General features: G+C 37.3%; 1 protein-coding gene across 3 annotated transcripts in view; it reads left to right on the plus strand.

Annotated features, from left to right (window-relative positions):
• Positions 1–18,451, plus strand: part of LOC134804355 (protein MTSS 2) — a 154,722-nt gene that overhangs the window by 56,849 nt on the left and 79,422 nt on the right. The gene's annotated exons all lie outside the window — the stretch shown is intronic.

Raw genomic sequence — 18,451 nt, forward strand, 5'->3', positions numbered from 1 at the left:
CCATAGAGTGGTTCTTGAGGAAGGTTTAAGTTTATAATTTGTTAACCCGTGCGAAGCCGGGGCGGGGATCGCTATAGTTAAGTCCCTAACAAACTACCAAATTGCATTATTTGCATCACACAGGACTTTCGTCGCTACTTGATATACTTAAGAAAGTATATTTTGTGATCTCGGTGTTAATTAACTCCGTGTCCAGTTAACACCAAGATCACGGCCCGCCCTTAGGATTAATTATTTACTGTTAATTAACAACAACAACTCGCCGGGAAAGCAAATGTTAGTTCAGTTCAGGTAAAGGTAGCGCGCTGAATAATAGTGAAACATTGTTTTTTTTTTATGTTTTCAAATAAACTCTTGTTTGGTGCATTTAAAATGCAGCATTTATGAAAAAAAAATGTTTTAAATCGTTTGCCGCTGTCACTAGTGATGTCTGGTGCCGGCAGATGGATAGTAGAGTACAAAATAATACTGCATTAAATAAAGCGTTCGGAACAATAGTTAAATCCATACATTATGCATATCCCAAAGTAAAAGTGCATGTCAAGGTCTTCGTTTAGGTTCTTTGCACTCTGATGTCGTCATCTAATTGGGCGTCTTGTTTAGATGCTTGCGTAATGGGCTGATTGTTCTTTATTGCATGCTAGATGCTAATGTTATGCACTTGATCCTACAATTAGGACTATATAAGTACTGTAAGGTTGTAATGGTAACTCTTCGTTATTGACGGTTATTCGAATAAAGTAAGTGTTCTCTGATTTTCAATAATGGTCTTAAGATAATGTTTTCTTTATGGCGGCATATGTTCAATAGTATACTTAAGAAATTATCTTTGTAACATCAAAGCGGATAGGAAGCAATACATTGCATTAAATGTTGTTCCGTTTTCTAAATAAGTAAGGCCTATCGGATCAGGGTTTGGCCGAATTTCACAACGCGCCCACGCCCTATGCTTGGAGCCAGAGAAGTCGGAGTGTCGATATACTTCTTGTAGTAAAATTAAGCACTACCTTAAATTAATGTAGACACAACTGCAGCTTAACCCGGTTTTATACGATCAGGTAACCATAGTTATTACATTTTAATGTAACAGTTTTTTATGCAAATATCCCCATTTCGATCCTACACGTTACACGTTTTGGGACGATGCAGGTTGCAAAGTTTATATAACTTCATCAAGTCCGAACGCGAAATACAAGACACGAACGTCGGAATTCGAGATCTTTATCGACAATGCAGTCACGTCCCATCACTAGCTGACCAAAATGTTATACAGCTCGATAAAGTCAGAATTCACTTTATATCTAAGACCGTTCATTCGACGGTAGCGCCCTATTCAACAGCATTATTAAGTTGGTTAGAGCATCCCACGTAAACGGAAATCGAATTTATATTTTCTGTACTATAAGGTGTTGTTATGCTGAATTGGAACGGCTATTTAGACGGACACTGAAGTTTTTTTTTAATGAATTAAATTGTGATCCGATGTTTTAAACTTTTTAAAGTAATAAGGCACGTAGGTAACTAGGTATAGAAGGCTAGCTATTTATGAAAATATATACATACACACTGTATTAATGACACAACACGATGATTTTTAATGGGCGAATTTATCTAATTTAGTAATCGTTGCGGTTAAATTGTGTATTTTAATTAAACTGTTTCTTCGAGAAACGTTTTTAGGGTTCCGTACCCAAAGGGTAAAACGGGACCCTATTACTAAGACTTCGCTGTCCGTCCGTCCGTCCGTCCGTCCGTCCGTCCGTCCGTCCGTCCGTCCGTCCGTCCGTCTGTCACCAGGCTGTATCTCACGAACCGTGATAGCTAGACAGTTGAAATTTTCAAAGATGATGTATTTCTGTTGCCGCTATAACAACAAATACTAAAAACAGAATAAAATAAAGATTTAAATGGGGCTCCCATACAACAAACGTGATTTTTGACCAAAGTTAAGCAACGTCGGGAGTGGTCAGTATTTGGATGGGTGACCGTTTTTTTTTTTTGCTTTTTTTTTTGTTTTTTTTTTTTTTTTTTTTTTTGCATTATGGTACGGAACCCTCCGTGCGCGAGTCCGACTCGCACTTGCCCGGTTTTTATTAAAGGCTCCGTCAGACATGAGCGTTTTCAAAGCGCGGCGTGAGCGGGGCGCGATGCGCGCGCGCGATCTGCGCTTGGACGCAGCGGCCCGCCGGCGCGCCGCGCGCGCGACCTGCTTTGATCACGCCCGCGCAGTCACACACAACACAGCGCGTGTTGCGAGCGGTCACTCGATTACTGAACGTTGGACGTTGGAAAGCATGATCATGGACGTTGAATAGTATCACGAGCGTTTTGTAGCCTGCAAGCAGTATATTGCGACAATACCGCCGACTACATTACTGCAGCAAATGTCAAATACGATGATGCTGACCAAATTTTTGATATATGCCTCAGTAATTCAGTCGGCAGTAGTGCATGCTGCAATATTGCTGCAGTATACCTGTCGACTGCATTACTGCCAAAAATGACAAAGTTGAAGTATTTTTAACCACCTTCAAAAAAAAGGTATTCAGTTTGACCCGTATGTATGTTTGTTCGCGATTATCTCGCGTTTGGCTGAACCGACTTTGATGCGGTTTTCAGAAAAGTGTTTGTTACATCCTGGAGAAGGTTTTAGTATACATAAATCTGAGCAAATGCTGAACCCTGGCTCTACCTAGTGGAAGTCAGGTTTGGTGCAACATAGGCCCACGCTATTTTGGTTATCCGTCACATCTTGATGAGCACTTGGGAGAGCAGTACCTGAAATAGAGCTGATGCTGAACCCTGGCTGTACCTAATGGAACTCAGGTTCGGTGCAACATAGGCCCACGCTATTTTGGTCATCCGTCACATCTTGATGAGCACTTGGGAGAGCAGTACCTGAAATAGAGCTGATGCTGAACCCTGGCTGTACCTAATGGAACTCAGGTTTGGTGCAACATAGGCCCACGCTATTTTGGTTATCCGTCACATCTTGACGAGCACTTGGGAGAGCAGTACCTGAAATAGAGCTGATGCTGAACCCTGGCTGTACCTAATGGAACTCAGGTTCGGTGCAACATAGGCCCACGCTATTTTGGTCATCCGTCACATCTTGATGAGCACTTGGGAGAGCAGTACCTGAAATAGAGCTGATGCTGAACCCTGGCTGTACCTAATGGAACTCAGGTTTGGTGCAACATAGGCCCACGCTATTTTGGTTATCCGTCACATCTTGACGAGCACTTGGGAGAGCAGTACCCAAGATAGAGCTGATGCTGAACCCTGGCTGTACCTAGTGGAACTCAGGTTTGGTGCAACATAGGCCCACGCTATTTTGGTCATCCGTCACATCTTGATGAGTACTTGGGAGAGCAGTACCTGAAATAGAGCTGATGCTGAACCCTGGCTGTACCTAATGGAACTCAGGTTTGGTGCAACATAGGCCCACGCTATTTTGGTTATCCGTCACATCTTGATGAGCACTTGGGAGAGCAGTACCCAAGATAGAGCTGATGCTGTACCCTGACTGTACCTAGTGGAACTCAGGTTTGGTGCAACATAGGCCCACGCTATTTTGGTCATCCGTCGCATCTTGACGAGCACTTGGGAGAGCAGTACCTGAAATAGAGCTGATGCTGAACCCTGGCTGTACCTAATGGAACTCAGGTTTGGTGCAACATAGGCCCACGCTATTTTGGTTATCGGTCACATCTTGATGAGCACTTGGGAGAGCAGTACCCAAGACAGAGCTGATGCTGTACCCTGACTGTACCTAGTGGAACTCAGGTTTGGTGCAACATAGGCCCACGCTATTTTGGTCATCCGTCACATCTTGATGAGCACTTGGGAGAGCAGTTCCTTTAGGTACAGCCAGGGTTCAGCATCAGCTCTATTTCAGGTACTGCTCTCCCAAGTGAGCCTGTGTTGCACCAAACCTGAGTTCCACTAGGTACAGAACTACAGACAGGGTACAGCATCAGCTCTATCTAGGGTACTGCTCTCCCAAGTGCTCGTCAAGATGTGACGGATGACCAAAATAGCGTGGGCCTATGTTGCACCGAACCTGAGTTCCACTAGGTACAGCCAGGGTTCAGCATCAGCTCTATCTTGGGTACTGCTCTCCCAAGTGCTCATCAAGATGTGACGGATGACCAAAATAGCGTGAGCCTATGTTGCACCAAACCTGAGTTCCACTAGGTACAGTCAGGGTACAGCATCAGCTCTATCTTGGGTACTGCTCTCCCAAGTGCTCGTCAAGATGTGACGGATGACCAAAATAGCGTGGGCCTATGTTGCACCAAACCTGAGTTCCATTAGGTACAGCCAGGGTTCAGCATTAGCTCAGATTTATGTATACTAAAACCTTCTCCAGGATGTAACAAACACTTTTCTGAAAACCGCATCAAAATCGGTTCAGCCAAACGCGACATAATCGCGAAATACATACATACGGGTCAAACTGAGAACCTTTTTTTTTGAAGGCGGTTAAAAATGTTTTTTTTTCTTCTATAAAATGACTTGTTTGATATTTCCTGTAGTAATGCAGTAAACTACGTATGAAGGTGTTCGATTAGATTAAAAAAACTATTTTATTAGGCAATAATTGCTTCTTTAGAAAGATAGGTGCGGGCGGTTTGTGAGCGCGGCGCTGGCGGGCCGCGAGCGTGATGTTGGCGCGACGCGCGCGTTCCGCCGGCGTCCGCAGAGCGCGATGCGGGCGGGACGCGAGCGGCCCGCCAGCGCCGCGCGCGCCGCTTTCATCGCGCCCCGCTCACGCCACGCTCGCAAAACGCCTATGTCTGACGGAGCCTTAAAAGTTTTCTAGAACATATTTTCTCAGGGAAACAATCGAGAAAGTAACCCTCTTGTCTTAAAAACTAATTAGATCGCGCCAGGAAACGTTTTCCAAAGTTCGAGCCTTTATCTAAATTTCCGATAAAATCGCCGTCTCGTGAACTGTGTCTTAGAAAGAATCTGTTGCTTTAAATTCGCTTACATTTTGTTTTGATGCTTATCGAGTACAGTCGCCATCAGATATATAGGAGCGGCCAAGGTGCTCACAAATATCGGAACACGCCTCTATTGTCAGGGCGTTAGAGCGCGTGTTCAGATATTGTGAACACCTTGGCCGCTCCGATATATCTGATGGCGACTGTACCTAATAGTCTTCGAATTATTTCTACAGACTTGTGTATTTCTGAATTTACAATTCTACATGTGACTAGAGCATAACAGAAAAAGTAAGGCCAAATTGCCTAGCGTGGTGCGGAGGGATGAATGTCATGTGACGAGAAAAGTATTATTACGAATGAATGTGGAGGGAAGTACGAGGAAAGGAAAACCGAGGAAAAGGTGGATGGACTGTGTGAGAGATGAATAGATGATATGAAACGAACGCAAGTGAATGATGAAATGACGGGCGACAAAGAGGTGTGGAAGAGAAAGACATGTTGCGCCGACCCCAAGCGAATGGGACAAGGGCAAGAGAATGATGATGTGACTAGAGGATAATCCAGGACTACAGTAGGTACGTGTGCTTTTACTTGTATTTGGTAGGTACTAGGTACATAAAATCATTCGGAATTACTTTGAACAGCTGTATTTCCCGATCTCATAATTGAATTTTTTGGATAACAAATACGTACATAACGGCAGGCCCGATGTCTCGTATTATCAATAAATGAAAATGGCGCGTAAACTCATTTAGTACCTATTTTTCCTTTACTTTGGTACTTGATCGTCTTGATCTACCTAATATGTATCCATACTTCCATAGGTACACTCTTAAGTTTTTAAAGATTTGGAATCATTGATATATTATAAGACTTCAATCTTTGAAATAAATATATTAAATATTATGTGAAACTGTTTCTATTTATTATTATTTTTTTACTGTAAGTACCTATATTTACGTTTTACTCTAAAAATTTGGTGCACATATTGTGTACACTTCCACATGGATTCCCAGTAAACGCTCGTATGAGCATGCTAGAAACGCCCGAGTGATTGCGCCTGGAGAGCCCAGAATATATGTACAAGTACATACCTATATGTACTCTTGTATCGAGGCTGGGGTGAGTGTCTAATTAGTACCAGTGCTTTTTAGCTTAGATCAAAATAATTTAAAAAAATTGGACTATGTAATACTCGAATAGTCGCAGCACATCAGCTGTCTAGTACGATATTCCGCCATCTATTTTCGTTTTCAACAACATCAACCGTTACAGCAACGTGAGTTGGTGCAGATTTACGAGATACTTAACGTGTTAGAAAACAATAGGTATTTGGAAGGCCATACTCAATTACGCTCAAATAAGTTCTTACTGAGACCTTTAAAAGTAGGAAAGTGCTCAACGTAATGGGAAGGGAAAAGTTTTTATATTACCTTTAGTTCACAAAGCTCAATTTTCCTTTTGGCATTTGAGTCAAAATTGTTATTAAGAGTATAAATTTCTACAAAAGCCGGGAAAACCCATAAAACAAAAGAGTAATATTTAACTTTGGCCTTTAAGTAATATTTAATTAACACTATGGACGAAATTAAGCACCAGAAAATCATTAGAAAAACGTAGACAGCAATTATTTATTGACACAATTGCTATTTAATAAATCGGATAGAACTAAACAGTGTAGGTGTCTTGACCGTGACATGACGTTACGTTACTTGCTCTGTTTTCATATATGTATATTCAATAGTGGCTAATCGTTTTGACAGTTCGAAAAAAGAAACGGATTTGTTAAGCAGGCAAGTCCTACATCTGCCTATGCCTACTGCTGAATAATGGTACAGCCTGTCCAGCTCAAATCCTCCGCGTTATCAGCTGTCTACCTTACATCAGATTAGTCGCCCACTTACACCCACTTCTGTGTCGAGTGGCTTTCTTTTCGCTTTGAAATGCGATGCGGGTTCATATCGCAATGCGACCCATTTCCTACAGCGCCTTGTTCTAGAAATGTTGATATGAAGGATTTTGAGTTCATCACAAAAAGCTTATTGCCATGTATACCTTTGTCATTATACCGTCCAATTAAAAATTCATTGTAACGTTTTAAGCATATGAGCACTCATTATTTTACGCCCTGAAAAAATTTATTTGTATTGTACATATAGTACTGCACATTTTAGTTAGTTTTTGTTATTTTAATTGTATAACTGTCTAAAGATGCATTATGCTTTCAATACAAATGATTATAAGCTGGAAAGATACCAAGGTTCATAAAAAGCACTTATTTACATGGTAAGCTTTATGGGAATCAGTAGGTCAATATATAAATATCTATAGAAAGGTACATCAGCTGACATCATCAAAGAAATAAAATTGTGTCGTGTGTCGAGATGATGTTCATTTCAGCTCAGTTTTTTATACAAACTCTGTCTCTACTCTGTCAAAAAAAAAATCAGTTTCTGTTTCTTTTTGATTTTAAAACAACTCTATATATTTTATGAAAGCTTTTAAATTCTGTAATACCTACAATAACTGCCTGCAACTCGTAACTGCCCTTTTGATATGTCCATTGTTATTTACATAAAACCTTTTTATTCCTTTCAAACTCTGCAATTTTTTGAATTGTAATTTGTGGAGAACCATGGAGGGATTCTACTGTAACGTAATATCCGGCGTATTCCCTGTTTCATTACTTCCCTTCTTGTGTTTATTTACTCTACAAGGTTTTTTTAAAGAACAAAAATGAGGCTTTAATGCGTTTTGTCAAACAGGACTTTTCAAAATTATTTTGCTATGGTTTTTGCTGTTCAACAAACTTGCATACAAAGCTGTTCGCGTCCCATACTCAATATCCCACATCTTAAGTATTTAAAATAGTTCTAATATTCTGCGTCGGAAGCAATTTTCAAGATGAAGTCAAGATATGAATAAAAATAGATGGGAACCTGTTAACGGAACGACATAGATACGTTCAGCATCACACGTAGAGCATTATTTACACGTTTACTTTAAAAATAGTTTTGTTTTTAGTTTTATAGACAAATTTTTGATAAAATGTTAACTATTACTACAATTTTCTGGACTTTCACTATATATGTTATTAGGTGTCGATAATTTGTCCCACAACTTAAAACAGAGCGTACCCATAAGATTGTGTTTTAAGAAAAGTTTTTTTTTATTAGAGAAGTTAGCGATATCGTTTTGGCGTCTTTAAAGCGTCTTTTGGGGAATAGAGTATAGACTTATTCCGGCCTGATATGTTTGTTTTTATTTACGAGTATTCACGGATTAATAAATGTCAAATAAAAGTAGAGCAGTAAAAAAATAGTATTTCACGTTACAGATTATAAAAGAAGATAAAAGATCTTCGCAGTTGACCAAAAGTTTAATTTAACTGACAGAAACTACGGCGTAATTTGTTATCTTGCTAGATGTCTGTATTAAGCGGGGCATTCTGATATGAAAGCGTAGATAATCATGAATGGTGTCGGATGCGCACATGCATAAACAGGCTAATCTCGTATAATGATAGCGAATTCTGTACTTTTCCCAGGGATGACATGGCATGGGATAGTCTTGCATTTGAATTTGGCCTGAATCTGAACAAGAAATGCCTTGGGTAACTTGTGTTTAATAAAATAACTAACACTTCTGGATTAGGCCCCTTGCGACGGAACACTTGACGTTTGTGCGGGTTTTAACGTTTAACCTCAATAACTCTGAAAGTATATTTATGTTTAAAATTTTGCTAGTTAAATACGTCGACTATATTGCCAGATATTTTATACTAATATTGTATTGCTCCGGTAAGCAGGGTAACGATATACAATTGAAAATAAATGAAAATTAGACGTTATCGTGATTTTTATTATTGAGCCAATTTTTAGCATTTAAAGTTTTGCTTAGGGTTTGCCTTCGTAAATATTCTATTTTTCGTGTGACTTTTTTCATTGTATTATCCCTTGATAAGTTACTATACCTACTTATTATGACGTTTAGTAAACTTTTTGCCTCTGACCACTTGAAATGCATACTGCCACGAACAATGCTGTTTATAACAAAAAACCCGCCAAAAAAGCTAATATGCGTCCTCGTATAGTGGCGTTTGACCCTTTTTGAAGTAACAAAAAAGCAACCCTAATCAGTAATCATTGCCTGAGTTGTCGAGAGACATGTTCCTTAGCGCTTACGGTTATATTTTTATCTCGTAGGTGAATGAACACTGTGTTTACTAAATCTCAATTTAGGCTGTTAACTTTTCTTAAATATAGGTATACAATGTGTATTCCATGTTATGATTATTGACATGTGTTGCGCTTGAAATAAAGTTCCTTTTCCAATCAGCTTTATCCTGAGATACGAGGTTGTTAAGTAAATACGTAGGTAGTTGATTTGGGTGCGTGGGCGCTTTGATGAAAGCTTTCGTTATCTTTGCGTAAAATCTTAAACTATTATGAAATGCGGCATTAGAAGGTTTATGTAGGTATGTTACTCTTTGTTCAGTGATGAACATCGATGTATAAGATTAAAGTGAATTATATAAATATTAGGGATGTACCGACTAGTCGCCGACTAGTCGGGAAAGCCGACTATCCGGCCACATTTGTAGTCGGCGATTAGTCGGCGACTAGTCGGCAAAAATGGCCGATTAGTCGGCACTTTATTAGTGAAAGAAAAACAGAAAAAAAAGAAACCAACAGTCAATATTTACCATGTTTTATGTCTATTTTACCAAAATACCTATATCAGGGTGCATACGAAAACTTTTGTTCATATAATTGACCGTTTGATCGTTATCGTATGTTGGTGGACTGGTGTTTTCCTCTACAGGTCGATCTCAACTGATTCTCGTGTAATTTCATGGCCAAGTTCTATAGTTAAATGATTTTATTATAATTCAGTTTTTGTTATTTTTTTAAATGGTGGAGCCAAGGGGAAGTCTTAATGTTATTGCAAAATTTAGAGATTAATACTTGGTCAAGCAAATCTTGTCAGTGGAAAAAGGCGCGAAATTCAAATTTTCTATGGGCCGATAACCCTTCGCGCCTACATTTTTTAAATTTGCCGCCTTTTTATACTGATAAGATTTGGTTGACCAACTATATAAACAGGGCACGTTGCTCGTAAAGACGCTGTGTGGTCAGGTTAGGTTAGGTTCTTAACTGGCCACTACGTACGGGAAATAGAGCCTTGGAAATACCTCCTACAAGTTGTACTGACGTTCTGCTCAGGATCGCAAAATAAAAGAAAGGCAGAAATTAAACGAGGATTCTTGTGATAGGTCTTTGAACCTGTAGAGAACACCTTATAGCCAAGCTAATATGATGAATAGCGCAACCAAAGGAGCAAAATTATTATTTTTCACCTGAACGTCCTGAACTTATACGAAACTAATGATCTGGCCGACTAGCCGACTAGTCGGCTAGTCGGCCAAATCAACAGTCGGTACATCACTAATAAATATAACCTTACCGGCATAAGTAGGTAGGTAATAAACGTACCTAATATTCCGTCAGTGACCGATATATGTCGCTTTGAACGTTTGTGCCTAATACGTACCTTATATACATATAAACTAGGTATGCAATGCTTTCTGTTTTGTCTTAATACAATTACGAAATCCAATTTTTATATAGATATAAAAGAAGAAGAAGAGCCTACGATAGATCGTTTACCTAATAGCACCCGGAACGTTTATACGACTGTTTATAAAGTAATGAAATCTGTTTATGAACGAATAAATTGTGGTTACATAATATAACAGATGGTGTTCAAAGCTAACCCACCGAGGTGTTTACAGCAAATGATATTTACGTCTATGGTTCACGTGGGTTTTGCAAGAGGTATCGCATTTTCATATGGCCTGTTGCGTTTCGGGAACACGGCGATACCTAACAGTTGAGTAAATATTTAGGTCAAAAGTTTGATAATATTCAAATTAAAATGACATCATTGCCATGGTTTGAAAATATATACTCTCTGAATAGTATCCAGAGTCAGATCAAGCTAAGATGGCAGCGATTTTGATAGCCCAGTGCCCTGTTTATCAAAAGCTTGTAACTTGTAATACAAGCGGAAGTCCCTTTTTGACTTGACAGCTTTTGTTAGAAAGGGACTTCCACTTGTATTACAGGTTACAAGCTTTTGATAAACAGGGCACAGGCAGTGCACGTGTTATTTTAACGTCAAGTTTCTATGAAATTATGACATTTACTTAACATTTACACCGTCTGGGATATCAAAATCGCTGTCAACTTAGTTTGGTTTTACTCTGTCTACACTCTGAAAGTATGTATGGTGGTGGGGTCAGATTTCCTTATTCTGCCTATTTGCCTGGTTTCTTCATGTAAGTACCTATAACTTTTTTCGTCCTAAATATGGTCTTGGGTAGTTTGGATAATCAATTCGAATGAAAACCGAAAGAATAAAAAAATTTAAACAATAATTAAGCATAGTTAGCTGAAAGCCATCAAACACATGAGCAAAACAATTTTATCATTATAATTAACAAGAACCGTTGACAATATGAGACTTAGTGGTGCTCTAACTATTGGTACCCTATTTCTTGTAGTCAAATTATAGTTAGGAGTTATCGGTGTGCATTCGTTAACTTGCTAACGGGTAAAGTTCGTCGATGTTGGAACATGTTGTAAGAGCTTATAGTTTTACCTGGCATTTGCATACTTGGAAAAACTTTGCAGTAACTAAGCTAACAGTCTGAAAGAAGTTTTTTTGATTTGGGCAATACGGGGTATTTGTCTTATATCCCTTCATTTAAACATACCTTGATTACATATAAGAAAGCAAACGGTGTTATGATAAATGAGCATTATAATATCGTTATATTATGGATCATAACGTATTCTAGAATAAAACTTTAATTGTATCTTTCATGTATACCTACTTAATTCTAGTTTTCTTCTATTGATAGAATATTTTATCTGAATAATCATAGTAAGATACGATTATGTGCCCTGAAAAACCTCATTCAGTTAAGTATTTATCAAAATGCCGCACCGCAGTTTATCATTAAATTTAAACGTTAAATCCGGATAGAATAGAACCGTCACTTGCAACGTGCAATCTCCATTTAGTGGCATTTAGGCCTGCAACAAATCTACCATAATTGGGCCTAAAATAAGACTCTGCATAAACCCCTTAACGGTTCGCCCCTTGGAAAATGTGAATTTTTGTGGGAACGTAGATAATGTACGGTGGACTTAAAGCTTTCTTTGTGAGTTTGCTTTGACAACGAAAATAAATTCACTCTATTTTGTAAACTGTACCACATTACGGGTCAGTTCAGTTAGTTGCACCAAATCGTCTGTGAACGTCATCGTAAAGTTCGTTTGAGGAGAAGTTGAAGAGATATTAGATGCTTGAATTTTGCTCTTCCTCCTGTGATCTTTTGCAGAATTCGGTGCGTCGTGCCAATACCATTAAAATCTCTAAGTAAATGGAACATGATTTACGTGATTAAGTCCCGTTTTGCTGTAGAACAACAAAAATTGCGGTCATTACAAAATAGGGTCATTGCTCTGTCATAGGCCGTTATGAGACCTATGAGCAAGCAGAGACATGACGAGTAATCATGACCTCTAAGAGAAGATATTAAGCTGTGTGCACATTCAAAATTTAAAAGAGAAAATATTAATTGACTTATATATGCTATAGATCTTTACGTATAATAAGTTAGTATGCTTGTAAGAGTTGAGGGGTTACCTCAATTTCTCATAGAACCCTCAATCTTGACACTAATGCGACTGGAAAATCTAACTGGCTTAACAAACATAACGAAGAGAACATATCACCAAACGTGTATCGTTGAAAAGTTCCGTTCTGATCACCACCAGGAGTTTCACTTCGTCACTTTTTTGAATGAAGTGTTAGATTTATTGATCAAAATACAATAATCACGATTTCTCGCAAAACCCAACCCACTTTCATGAGATGTGTTGATATTGGTTCAAACAATAAAAAAAATTACGCCGTAATCGAAATAAGTTCTACGCTTCAAATAAACTACATTTAACATTATTAATATTATGGTTCCCCATTAACTAAGTCGTTTGATCTACTCGTGTGAAAAATATTAAAATAATTATGTTTTTTTTTGTCTGTACACTATCTCCACTGCACCATAGAACCATTTTGTGCACCGAAGACCGGTGTGTTCATTACCTACCCAAGTAGAAAAATAAACGGAAAATAATTTCCTGCTGTGCTGTACAGTTAGTTACATTACATTTGTCGTGGTTATTATCATTACCTACCATGAAATTGTTTCGATACGGATATCAAAACAAAACAAAACTGGTGTACAAAAATAATTTACTAGTCGATCAAGTCGGTTTAGCAAAAACAAGTACCTACTGTACTCGTTACATATTAACTACTACTAAGATCGTGTCTACGATCGTATCTTGTCACTGTTTCACTATTACTAATATAAATATAATTATTACCTACGCAGCATTAGAAAAAAATATAACAAAAATAATATGTCTCACACAATAAATACCAACCAAGCTTTCCAAAAAAGTAGGTACCTAATTAGGATCCCTAAACTTTTAGGACAAAGTTTACTATCCTTGAGATGTTTACCGCTCTGTGACGGAGGGTGATAGACATAGCGCATAGTTAGAGGTATTTTAAAGGGTTGTGTTTAAATATAAGTCCAGGTCCAGATGTTAGTGGGTCATGTAAAAACTTAATGCTTCTTAAGAAATGCATCTTTTGGTTTATTTACAAAACACGTTTTCATTCCATTCCACCCTTTTAAGTCGAAATATCGACAGTAACAACAACATTTTAGACTAGTTCATTATGCTATTATGTCGTATCAAGCGAATTAATTATAGGAACTTAATTTTGATATCATTTCCTTACTCGGGTTTCAACGTTACCAAGAGATTAAACGTTGTTGCTTTCTTGTTAAACAAATAACTATTCTTCGTTAGTAGCTTACATATCAATAAAATCCAAGCCAAGCCAAGCGTGGCGATTATGGCATACACCCCCCAAAGGGGGAGGCCTATGTTCAGCAGTGGACGTCTTATGGCGGAGATGATGATATCAATAAAATAGAAGACAATGTCTTAGCATAGGTATAGTCTTACCATATGATGGACGTATTTGCCATATGTTTCTCTAATATTGCAAACGAACGTGACGCAGTGATATTTGTCCAACGTGTGTTACGAGTACTAGCAGTATTAGCAGTAGTAATCGTATTGACATGTTATAAATGTCATTAATCTATTCCAACCTTGGAAATGCAATATTTTTTTAAACGATTTGCTTAACATCGCAAGAAAAGAAATCTTCAAAAGGATCTCTCATCATATTCGTTTGTTGTCTAAATCTACCTGACCCTGGCGAGTTGGCGACCAGGATAATGAAGATACGTTACAGGACTGTACGTGTACTACTTACAAGCCAGTGTCCGGTCGAATGATTACTAACGCCATAAAACACGCGGTTCTTACTTACAATTTGGATTTTGGCAAACCCAATGTAATAATGTGTTTGAATTGACATGGCATGACATGACATGACAATACTTACATGGTGACACAATTACATAAAATTAATTGAAAATTTGAATATTGTAACAAATCAGTGTGGGTACCTATAGGTACATCACCTTAAATAGGTAGGACAAGATCTTTTTGAACGGTTTTACCCTGTCCGTTTTGATCGTATACCTATTTAGTGTATATTGTACTAATTTATTCGAAAAACGTTACTTTTACAAAAAGAAACGCATGTTTGATGATATGTCGTGTGAAAATGCCACAAGAAATAAAATAGAATTGTATAAAAATATTTTATTTCTAAACACAAACGAGACAACCTACATATATAACAAAAACATAGAAAGAATAAAATACAGTTTATAGGAAACGTAGTCTTCCAAATTTTTTTGTGTATTTGAATTATGAAGGTAAAACGCTGGGACGCTGGCCTATGTAAATTCTATAGCGCCTGACGGACGGACGGCCATTTATCTAATACTGTACGGAGACGGATGACTGCAATTTTTATATGCCACTAACTGTGCTATTTCTCGCTTTGTGTGCCTGACTGATTGAGTTAGCAGTTTTGTTGGCTTTTGTAAAAGATACTGAAGAAGTGCAATACTTCTTGAAGACTTATTGGAAATATTACGGACTTATTTCACTGACTTGTAAGATTGACGGGTACAGTTTATTCAAACGTGGCATTAATTCCTTTCTCGACAGATTTACGAAGAATAGGCTAGATGACAAATTTTCATTTATAGTATCAATCGATCATGTTTGTTTTTAGGATCAAATGTCTATATGGGACCCATTGCGTTAATGATTAAGAGCCAATGGGAGTGGTCATTTCTCCATACAAACGTACTCCTCGTTTTCCTCCGTGGTTTTTGAAGCTAGAGCAATGATTTTTTCAACACAGATTAATATTGTCAATATCTGTGTCGGACCGTTTTGCTTTTTTGATATTTTTGTTTTTTAAGGCGCTAGAGCCCTTCAAAAATGGCCAAAATGGCCTAATTGACTATGCCGCAATGAGAGGCGTGGCATTCAAAACTGATATCAATTAGCCAAAAAAGCAAAACGGTCCGACACAGATAATTTCATAAACATTTAGATTTCCAAATTTGGTTACGATTGGTTAAGTTTTGGAGGAGGAAACAGAGGAGTACGAAACCTCGATTTTTGAGATTTTTACGCAGGATTTTTCGCCTTGTCCTTATCGCACTACTTTTAGGTGCCGCTTCCGTTAGCGAGACGGGTATATTTACCTAAAATATTTAAAACTCAGCTCCTGTTTCGTCTTAAAGCAATACAAAAGCTAGAAATGATAGTCAAAGTCCGACAGTCGTACTTCACTCGCGAAACGCTGCTAACAAAACGATAAGTGAACGTGATGTCACTAAGGTCACTGAGAGTCCATCTTGCAGTATGGATAACACAAGAAAATTGCATTTTTGTCGGTGAAATATTGCGTTTAAAGACCGTATTGTTAAGTATAGGGACAGATTAAACCTGGTCTAACTGTTGGCATGTTTATTATTTTGTATTACTATGTTCTAAGAGTTTGATCTGAGGGTATTTTTAAGCTATATCTGATTTAAGAAGGTTTGACATTTTTTTTATTTTAGGGATTAATTGCTGTTTACATAGTACGATTTTTTTTGTGTGATATTGTCTTGTTCGCAAACCGCAAATTTTCTTGTAGTATTTGTCAGCACTCGTAATTGTTACTCGAGAGGATTGGGTAAATTTTGTCCAAACCATATGCTTTACGTCGAGGTCCTAGGACGAAATGTGTTCCTTATTAAAGCACCAATTAAACACATGTGTAATTTTGAAATAAAAATATAATACCAAAAAAAAAACGGCTATGTAAAGTTGTCCCTAGAATTAACGATACAGTCTTTATGTATATAGTTGTTATACAATCCTTTTTTGGATAAAATGTAAGGTACCTTACTTATTTCCTTTTTGGAAGTTAAAAAACTTGAATTTTGAAACTTCCCTAGGTCCTGTATTTTTGTGATAAATTGCTCATTTGCTATCTATTTTACTAGATTTTGTTATAAAATTCAACATGTGTCATCATCCCTATTCATCGATGTCACCAAAAACCGTCTGTTTTGTTTTCTAGATAAACCTATATGTGACGTTCCACGGGAAAAGGTACCTTATGAGGGTTTCTAGTTTCGGAGATATGAAATGTTTTGTAAAGAGGTGAAAAAATGCTCAATTTTTTTTTATTGTGTGATCTGAAACCTTAATGCGTAACGTTTGTTTACCTGTTTTTATTTTTGTTATAAGTTAGTTATAAGCCTAGTAATGTCGTCTCAGAGTTTAGTAGAAAAGGTACCTTATGGAAAAAAGATTGAAAATTCCCAAAAAACTAGTCAATACGGGAAAAGAAGTTTGGTAGAGAACTGTATTAGCATTCTGCAAAACTAATTTGATAATTTCAGTTCTGGTTGGGACGCCTCGCAAATATTATAACCGTACATAGACCGACATCACAAATCCAAGTAGCCTGCTATTATACCAAAGTTACTCTCGTCAAGTCTTTCTTTACTAGAATAATCTTCATTTGGTTTGGTCGCATGCAGTAAATCAGCCATTGGTTTGCTGAAAAATGCCAATACCCGACGCATTACCTTATGGAATATCTGAGGTCATTGAACCTCAATGCCGCTTATCTTCAATAGCAACCGAAATATATTATTGATAAGAAATAGACGATTTATACCATCTTAACCCCAAAATATTATTAGTTTATCCTAACTGTTCCATCATCATCATGCCTCATCATGTAACTTAATCACAAGGTACCTTTTCATTACATACAAATTATTGGTCTTTTTTAAGATTATTATGACGAAGAACTAATTAAATTTGGGGCAGTTTAATGTAAATTAATATTTTCTATTCATAAAAGATAAACTGTAATATGATTGATATTTTGTAGTGATGTATTATTAGATTTATTTCCATAAGGTACCTTTTCGTAAATGTATGGAGCAAATACTGTTATTGTTATGTAAGTTTAAAGTGGCATAAGGGGTTAAATATAGTATTTAGTTGGGGTTTTAGGATTTATTTCATTTGAATGACAGAATTTCTTTCATATGTGCTCAGAAAAATTGATTGTGTGTCACATTAAAAGTAAAAATATTCAATTTTGTGATTTTATATGAAAAAGTCAGAAAATACATTTTCACCTCTAAATCGGTATTGTTTTTTGCTTAAACTGTCTGTCAGTGTCGTTTTCTAATAGATAGAATTTAAATCTTGAGAGCTCATTGCAATCAATCGTGAAAATGAAATAAAACTTTATTTTCAAGAGATTGGCTAGTATACACATAAATCAGTCGATATCAAAAGTTTCTATTTGCATTACAGAACAAGTCGCAATATTTTTTTAATCTCACATATATAAGGTATTATTATTTGTAGTCAACTATGTAACTTACTTCAGGAACATAGTTTTTTAGGCGGCTAAACTTAAAACTTCTCTATCGTAAAGTTGCTAATTTCACAACATTATTTTCAAAAAATCATATCTCTGTAACTACGCAACCTAGAAGGTTGATCTTTTGTGTTATCGATAGCTTATTTATTGTAGATTACTGGGGTATGCATAACTCCATACCCGCCATAAGGTACCTTTGACCGTGGGACGTCACATATGTATGTATCAGAACGAAAGGCAAAGAAAGAGACCTATTAATGTTTAGGTCATATAGAGCAACTTTTACTATGGGAACAACCCCGAAAACGCGGAAAAAAAAATTGACTCTCCCATAGGAAATTTCAACATCAGACCAGCAAAATTTATGAAACATCCAAATTTTTTCCGCGTTTTTGGGGTTGGTCCCATAGTAAAAGTTGCTCAGTATGACCTAAAACATTAATGAGTCTCTTTCTTTGCCTTTCGTTCTGACACATACGTATAGCCTTGTACGAAGATACGTGTAAATCACGTGTAGT

Source organism: Cydia splendana, chromosome 2 (genome assembly GCF_910591565.1).
Source record: "Cydia splendana chromosome 2, ilCydSple1.2, whole genome shotgun sequence".
In the NCBI taxonomy this organism is placed as follows: domain Eukaryota; kingdom Metazoa; phylum Arthropoda; class Insecta; order Lepidoptera; family Tortricidae; genus Cydia; species Cydia splendana.